We start from the raw sequence: 9,115 nt of genomic DNA on the forward strand, positions 1-9,115 counted from the left end.
GGAGAAAGGAAAGAATATGCCTAATTTAAATCGTATTAATATTTTTCTTTTAGTTTTTACATAAAATTGGAATGTGGGTGAGGATCTTGTTCACAGCAACCCATTAAGTCTGAATGACCAGATATTTCTATAGACAAAAATAAGCTGCCATTAAAAAAAAATAACCTAAGTCTAAACAACAGCACAATCTTTTTTTTTTTAATACCAGACTTCTGTCTTCCATAATGAGAGTCCTTGGTTATTTCAATTATTCTTTCAAAAAAACATAAATTACAAACATCCCCCCATTTTAGCATTTAAATCTTAAATTTTTGAAAGTATTTATTTTCATTCCCCTAGTGGAAGTGGTAAATAAACTCCAGTTTTTTGTTTAAATGTATGTTATGGCAGTTTAGTTTTTGCAGTGGAATTGTATTATCTATATTAACCTGATCAATAATACATAGTTGTCCTATTCTTTCATAATATTTTTAAATAATATACCTCTTTCATATGGCAGTAATAAATCCAGAACATAATTTTGATTTCTGAAGGATTTCTGTGCATGCCTATCCCTCCAACCCGCAGTGTTCCGAAAGCCAAGGAATACTGGCCTTAACACCCTTTTAAAAATAGGTGCACATCATCCCTTCCTCCTCCCCCCTTTTTTAAAAGTCTTGTTTTTTTTTTTAAATAAACTTAGGCTAGGTTAGTGTGAAATGAGAGATCATAGGGCAGGAATGGGGAGATGTCCTCCTAGATTATTTTTAATGTGCATTTCAGCTGTCATAACCTTAAAAGTACTAAGGTAGAGAGAAAACATCTAGAGCGGGAAGCCGTTTCCCATCACCACCAACATATCCTCAAACGGCATCAATTCTAATTATTTTGTAATTAATTTAGCTGTTACAATTACTTATGCGAAATCGCTTTTTAAAACTGGAACGGGTAGCAGTGCTGTCAGCTCGGCCCTATGCGCGTCCTGCTTGCAAAACACAGCCAGTCCCTGTCGGTGGCGTCCACCTCGCCTCTTCGTCGTGGAGATGCCTCCCGGCTTCAGATCCGAGCCTTATTTCTCTACTATAGGCGTGGGCTACGGAGTCGCTTTGAAAGACGTGTCCTGGAAAATACCGAATCTGTTTTCCTGGTAAACAGTAAACATTATTGTGTCCTGAGTAAACATTCCTCCTGGATCAGGGTCCTAAAATAAAACAAGCTGCTGGGGGTGAGATAGTTTAACCTGATAAACAAGAACCTGATAATCAACTGCGGCCGAAAGAAGCAACAGTAACCTTCACGGAGAAGAGATTATGGACCACACAGTCTCCGGGCGGGTCCCCTCTAATCTCCTTTTACAAGGAAAACTAAACGGATCTAAATTTGTTTGTGTGTTGCAGCTATAAAAGTAACAAGTTGTTTCACAGTTGTGTCTGGCTAATCGGTTTTTACACAAACAGCAAATGGTACATGATTTGTGCAAACACATAGAGGTTATTTCTAATTTTAGCTGACACCCCTGGGAAAAGGGAAAGGCAGGGCTTCTTGAATTCACTTTTAGCCTCAAGAAGCTGCTGATCCAAGGCTTCTAAATGACATTGGATAACAGAGGCCTCATTCCATCCCTGATCCTTTGTTACTTATAAAATTACTCGCTCATATTTCCACGCATAGCAGCAATACCGGCCGAGCCTGAGCCCGCAGCTTGACACTCCGCCACAAGCCGACGCTTGAGATCCGCAGGGCTTTTTCCAGCGATGCATTAGGCGGCAGGGAGAAGAGGAGCAAAGATCCGCCGGAAACTTTCCTTCCAGCTACTTCTCAACCTTGAACTAGAGCCTGGAGATGGACCCCTTCCTTTATTTCTTGGAGAATAGGAAACTCTCAGATCCAGACCCCAAGCTGGCCCAGCGGCTGTTTAAAGTGCTGGCAGATGTCTGGGAGATAGACCTGGCTGTACTCCTTTGGAAAGCTCTTTTTGGTTTAAGCTTGTTAAACCACGAAGGTTTAGAGCAGAAGGGAAAATGCAAATATATATAATGAACGTAAGCATTTGGTGGGGGGAGGGTTGAAACTCACATTTGGTTTGAACGCTGGCACCAGCGACGAAAGGCACTGAAATCCCCCTTTACATTGAGATTTAAAGGCAACACGACTGATATCCACTTTTTATTCCACTTAGGCAGGTTTATTTGTAATAAAAAAAGAAAAAGGAAGGGGGTTGACTTTTTATGGGAGAGAATTTTAGCTTTCGGCTAAACGAATTTAAACTGGTTTCCATTCCTCCCGCACTCATTTCCAGAATGTCAATCCAGTTTCGAGGCCTGTAGTCCTTAGAACTTATCCAGAGCAGAGTCCCTGAGTGGAGCCCTCGCACGCAGTCCCTCCGGGAATGGAGGGTGAATCCGGAGGTCCAGGGAAATATGAACCTAGCTAGAGCAAAATACTTGCACGGGCTAGGATAGGCTCGCGCTGCGATGGCGGATGCGGCCTGTAGGGGGCGACGAGCAGATGGAAAACTTACCCGTTTTGTCTCCCAGAAGTCCAGCCCCAGCCCTCGGAGGCTTCTCCTTGCCTCGCAGCCTCAGAGCACCCTGACACCCTTGTTCATTTTCCGGGTCTGGGACATCCAGGTAGAATCTCGGAGAAGCTGCTTCTCTCAGCCTGTCTCCTGAAAGGGACAGAGTCCCGAGGGAAGTTTATCTTAAAGATTGGGAAGCAATAAAGTTTAGTGATGAGGAAACATCGACTTGGAAGCAATTAAGAGTTATATTTGAGGTTATTTATTTTACAAGGTTTATAGGAAGAGCCTTGGCAGTGAGGAAAACATGAATGGCCAATGGCTGAAGGGGGGGGGGGGGGTTAATGTGGGTTCCTTGAAGAACGGTCCAGAAGAAAATGTGATCTGAAAGCTGGTTCCAAAGCCATGTGCCCGTTGGACTCCACCTGTGTCTGTGATGGTGGCAAACTGCATCCTGAATTAGTTAATATTCTCCTTTCTGGGGTGGGGAGGGGTTGTAAGAACATTCTCTGGGTGCCCAGGCCCAATCATGGGGGGGGGATAACAGGAAGGAATGGAAATGAGAGAGGCCTTACAGAGGGGGGTTTCAAGCAGGGATTAGGCATTTTGTGACTGTGACCTTGAACAAGCTGCTTGGTTTCTTTGAGTCTCTCCATTTCCTTACCTCTACCGTGAGAATGAGGAGTCTACCTGATGCTTTGGCTTACAGGATTAGGTGACCTGTTGCCAGTGAAAAATATTTTATAAACTGTAAGGAGCTAGGGAGATGTAAGAAGTTTGCTTGATATTTTTTAATGGCTTCTGGACAGAGAAACAACTCTGTTCCAAACACCAGCAGTATTTGGCTTGGTTTTGAAAAGCTCGGTGTTTGGTGTGAAAAGTGGGTTTTTCTAAGAAGGGTGGTAGAACCTATTCCAGCTCCTGTCTACCTGGAAGGTAAAAGTGGCTGGTGAGAAGAGGCTTTTAAAAGGTGGAGTCTCCTCCTGGTCTTAAATCCTACCATGCCTTGAGCCTGAGGAGAAGCCCTCATTGCCAGCTCTAGAGGCCTGGCTATTTCTTTCTGGCTGAGCAGTCCACTTTGCTGTTTGCCCCTTTGTTTCCACTCTCCGCAGCAAGTGGAGAAACAGGAGCCCTCCGCTGACAGATGCCCATTAGCGGACGACATGGGCTCCGGGGGGAATTAAAGGTAACCAGATCTTAAACATGTGTGAAAGACCACCATCCCTTTGCTGTGCCCCCAACAGTTGGCAGAGTTATACCTAGCGCCAACTTTTCTCTTATCACCACCCCCTCCCCTTGCCTTCTTAGAAATGTACAGGTCATTCTTTGCTTGCCAGGAGCAAGATCAGCCAAGGAGGGCAGTTGCACAGAATAAAATTTGAAAATAAATGCTGCAAAATCAGCCATAAAGTCCTAAGAAAGCATTGTCATCTTATTTTTATTTCCTGAGGGGGTGTCTTACATCAGAATTTCTCAAAATAAGAATTAAATTAATCCCCTCCCCCATTTTAATATAAAGCTCGTACTCAAAGACCTTCTTTTCCAGATGACATTGTGCTGATGGGCACAGCTTTGTCCTGTCAGTGGCAAGGTGGGGAGGAGGAGGAAACGCCTTCGTTCCCTGGTCTGAGTCCTCCCGGGCTGAATTTCGGAAGTATCTTCTGAAAAAACAGTCCTACAGAACATTCTCCCCTCTTTTTACATAGGCCCAGAAGGTGCTGTGACTTCTCCAAGGTCACTCAGCAGCCCAAGCGTAAGCTATGGAAACAGAGGAGGAAAAAGTCTTCTCTACCTAGGAAGGATGTTCGACTTGAGGAAAGGAAAAAACTGAACCCTGGGGCAAAGAAGGTTGGGAAGCGCAGAGAAAAGGAAACAAACAAACAAACACCAAACAACGAACACGGAGAAGCGCTGGGCCGAGCGGGATTCGGCTCCAGGAAGACCGAAGTCCTGGACCCTGGGGTGGTTCCGAGGCCTGGCAGGCCGCTCCGCCCCAACCAGCTGGTGCGCCCCTAGCCCAGCACTGGGAGGTTCTGCCGGGACCGAGGGTTAGAGTTCCTTCTTGCCTCGTAATTTGGGAGGGGAAGAAAGAAGGCGGGAACTCCAGGCCCGCACCTCCCTTCACCGCGCAGGTCAGCGGCCCATCCACAGCGCTCTGGGGTCGGCAGTCGCCCCCGCCCTTCCACCTTTGCGCAAGCCAGGAGGGCTCGGCCTGTGGGACTCCAGCTCCCCCTGTCTGAAGGGAGGGAAGAAGTGAATTTGAATTAATTAGGGAGAAAACCCATCGGTAAAAGGTGCCTGCTGCAGGGGTGGGGGCAGCGGAGGGCGCGGTGGGGACTCTCCTCCCCGCCCTCCCTCGCGGCACCCCACTTGCAAGCGCTTAGGAGAGCTCGCGACGCGAAGCAAGTCCCGGCCGGGCGGCCTGGAAGCCCCAGCCTGGGATCTCTGGGAAACCGAGAGCAAGTTTACTGCATTCTAGTTAGGCCACAGCCCTGGCGAGTCTTAAAAGGAGGGTCGTGAGGACTCTGGAGACCTGGCTGGGTGGCGGACAGACCCAAGTGTCACCAACCCGGTCCTGTTTGCCTGGCCGTCAATGCGCGGCAAGTTCTCTCGGCCATCCCGGCCCTGGCCTCTCCCTCTTCCGCGGATTCGGGCATTTGGAATGCTCCTTCCTGGGATGGATCTGGCAACAGGGGCTGCAGTGCACGCCTTATTGAAGAGGGGAGCTTTGCTTCTTTTCCTCACTCCATCCCTTCCACTCTCTCCTCTCGACAAATGGTAAGCGCGACTCAGTTTTCTCCCAGAGATCGACAACACATTTTGCCCGTTACCCTGTTCTGTAGGGGGCGTGTATGCCTGGTATCGCAGGGAGCTTTGCTATCAGTGCCGGAGCAACCCCCAAAGCTTGATGTTGTCTTTGCTCTCAAACTCCAACTGGGAGGCAGCGCCTCCTCCGGGAAGCCCTAGGGAACTTCCCAGCTCCGGTTTGTTGAGCCTCGTTGGAGACCACTGTGCCAACGAATGAAGCGTTGTCACTGATGCCCTGTGAGTTTCTTACTGTCTAACATTGCTGAGCACAAAAGAGACAACTAAAATTATTTGTCTAGCGAATGACAAGAGAGGACCATGGGGATGAGGATGAGGAAGGCTGTTAATTGATTAAATCAAGTCTTTCTCAAGAGTTTGGGGACCGTTTTTCTTCCCATTCCTTTTCTTCAGTCCCCTTCTTTATGATAATGCTTTTATAAGCACCATGTTAACATTTTAAATGAAGGAATTTTAAAAACATTTATTAGAGATCTAAGAGGTATAAGACATGTCACGTTCATAGTGTGATTAGATTTTCTGGAATGTTTTCTCTGCCTTCTCCTACCTGGAATACATACCATGAGAAGTCCCACCTTCCGAATGAGGAAACCCCCTCTATGGTACTTCAGTTTTTAGCCAGCTTCTGCTTTAATTATTCCAGTAGAGGAGGAATCAAACCTTGCCAAACGTTAGGGGCATCTTTATTTGTTACACTGTCTTTCTTTTATAGAACGCTTTTATTTCTTTAGTAAAATATAGAGGATTGGAGAGTCATTTGCTTAGATTTTAATATTAAAGATGACCTTATAAGATGATCATATTATCATGTGTTGGGTTTCTTTATCTAGAAACAACAAAGAATTCACTGTGGTTTGGCTTTTACATTAAAACTATTGTTTGTGGGAGGAAGTGAGCAAAAGCTAAAGCTTTGAGACAGCATCAGGGTTCTATCTTCAGTATACATGTTTCAGGGCTGTCCAGGGGCCTTGTTCTCAGACCCACTTGGAGAGCCCTAGCTACCACCTCCCCTAGGATTGAATTCAGGCAATACTGGCAGTAAAAGTCTTGTGGGATGGTTGGTTGTTAGAATTTCATGTTCTTTATTTTAACCATAAAAAAGTATTTTTTAATGTTTATTTTTGAGAAAGGGAGAGAGAGTATGGGGGAAGGGGCAGAGATAGAGGGAGAGAGAGAATCCCAAGCAGGATCCAAGCTGTCAGCACACAGATGGACTTGGGGCTCGATCTCACCAAACATGAGATCATGACCTGAGCCGAAGTCCAGTGCTTAACTGAGCCACCCAGGTGCCCCCCTCAGAAGCATTTTTAAAAAGCTAAATCGTTTAATTTATTTTTCATTACTGTAACCATTGGCATAATAGTCACCTCTTACCTGCAGTCATCCCAACCATATGAAACTAGATGTCTTCTCTGAAAAATATTCATGTGGATTCTACTGTTTAATATAAACAAAAAAGAAATCACAGATTATTTGGCTATTGCCCTCCAACTAGGATCAAGATAACATGCTTTTTAGCCTTATACACTTAATACAACTTTTTTTTTTTTTTTACAAATTTATATCTAGTTTATGTGGTCTCTCTTGATTTAGTCTTTATAGAGCCCAGTTAGCCTCTTCCTCTGCCATTGTTACAGATTATACCAGTAAGCCATCTCTCAAATTCTACCATCTTGCAAATGTAAATGTTGGTTACAAGAGCAAGGTGGTACCAAGATCAGCACAAATTAATCACAACCACTATGAAACATCTTCTTTATTGATGGTACTTCAACAGTATCACCTATCCACATACATCAGGAATTATGACTTTATGATAAAGTTGCTCTTGTTGCTGGAGGGAATCGAGTGCAAGTATTAATAGATTGGATTTAAAGACAAGACTAATTCTTAGTCCTAGTCTTGACATTGAACTTGGAAGTATTTGGTGGACTCTGTATTTGCCCACGTAAAGATTACTATTGAAAATTTAACTGAGAGAAAGAGAAGAATTATAGTATTATAACTATCATTTCAGAATTTTAGCCAACAGATCTTTTTGAGTAAGTGTTTAAAAATTTAGAGATTTTTTTAAAACTTAATTTCACTTTTGTCTTAAGATATCAACTTTTCCAAGACATCTGTCATTCAAACCTCCAGCAGTTTGATGACTCCTTTACTCTGATATTGATAGTGTATATTGTAGTTTAGGGTAGGGGACTGAATCACCCCCTCTCTACCACCATCATCCATGAGGCCCCATGAATAAATTGAAGCTCCCCCTTACAGGATACTGTGAGTGAATCCACCCTCCACTTTGGGAGCCATCATTTCATTCTACTACAATATATTCAATATACATACTTAATGGGTTACATGTTTTGCTTTTAAATATTCTTACATAATTGAGATGAAGTGTGAGGAAAAACTTCATTAAATTTTGAGAGCTAAAAACTTACTGTGTAAGAGATAGCTATACTGTATTTTCAAAATTGATTCCCTTGCTAAGGAGGGTTTATTATTGAGGTGCAGAATGATATTCTGGAAGGAGTATGGGCTTTGGATGTGATAGTTCTAGGGTCAGATTCTGGCTCTGCCAATTCCTAAATATAATTTTCATAAGTTATTTAGTCTCTCTGAATCTCAGTTTTCTGATCTATAAAATGGGGATCATACTGTGAAGATTTACTATGACAATGTATTTGGAGTGCTCAAAAATGCTGGTTATTGCTCTTCCCCTAAGTGGCCTGAGATGATCTCTGAAAATGGTTCGCTCTTCACTTGACCCAGAAAACCCTATGAAATCATGCAAATCAAGAGGCTCAAGGGGCGCCTGGGTGGATCAGTCAGTTAAGCATCTGACTTTGGCTCAGGTCATGATCTCACAGTTCGTGGGTTCGAGCCCCGCGTCGGGCTCTGTGCTGACAGCTCAGAGCCTGGAGCCTGCTTTGGATTCTATGTCTCCGGCTCCCTTTCTACCCCTCCCCCACCTCTCTCTTTCTCACTCTCAAAAATAAATAAACATTAAAATAATAATAATAAAAAAAAGAGGTTCAAATCTTCACATTCACTTTTAGGAACACATGTGAAACTGTCCATGCCATCAAGAGTATGCATATCCAAAAAGCCACCAAGAATCTGAAAGATGTCACTTTTCAGAAGCAATGTATGCCATTCTGTGGCTATAATGGTGGAGTTGGGAGGTGTGCCCAGGCCAAACAGTGGGGCTGGACACAGGCTCAGTGGCCCAAAAAGAGTGCTGAATTTTTACTGCACATGCTTAAAAATGCAGAGAGTAATGATGAACTTCAGGGTTTAGATGTAGATTCTCTAGTCATTGAGCACATCCAGGTGAACAAAGCCCTCAAGATGTGGCATAGAACTTCTAAGGCTCATGGTAGGATTAACCCACATGGGAGCTCTCCCTGCCACATTGAGATGATCCTTACTGAAAAAGAGCAGATTGTTCCTAAACCAGAAGAGGAGGTTGCACAGAAGAAAAAGATATCCCAGAAGAAACTGAAGAAACAAAAACTTATGGCCCAAGAGTAAATTCTGTATAAAATAAATGCAAATAAAAGTAAAAAAAAATGATGGTTATTATTACTTTACAGTTTTGCTGATTTTGTAGCGGTCATATTTTCATGAGGCTACCTTTATTTTTTTCTTTGATATCATACACCAATAGTTGTCACATCTCATATTTAAAAATGAAGTTGCTGATACCACCGTCCCTTCCATCTGTTTGAGTGAGGTATCATTTTTGTGTTCTCACAACTTAACAAATGTGAAACAATTTACTCTGTAGTGCCA

The 9,115-nt window shown here is 43.7% G+C and overlaps 1 pseudogene; it reads left to right on the forward strand.

Annotated features, from left to right (window-relative positions):
* The first annotated feature begins 8,064 nt into the window (after nt 1–8,064).
* On the forward strand, nt 8,065–8,876 carry LOC121018486 (60S ribosomal protein L17-like; annotated as a pseudogene).
* The last annotated feature ends 239 nt before the right edge of the window (nt 8,877–9,115 follow it).

This window comes from Herpailurus yagouaroundi, unplaced genomic scaffold (genome assembly GCF_014898765.1).
Source record: "Herpailurus yagouaroundi ecotype Mexico unplaced genomic scaffold, PumYag 77, whole genome shotgun sequence".
NCBI classification, from domain to species: Eukaryota; Metazoa; Chordata; class Mammalia; order Carnivora; family Felidae; genus Herpailurus; species Herpailurus yagouaroundi.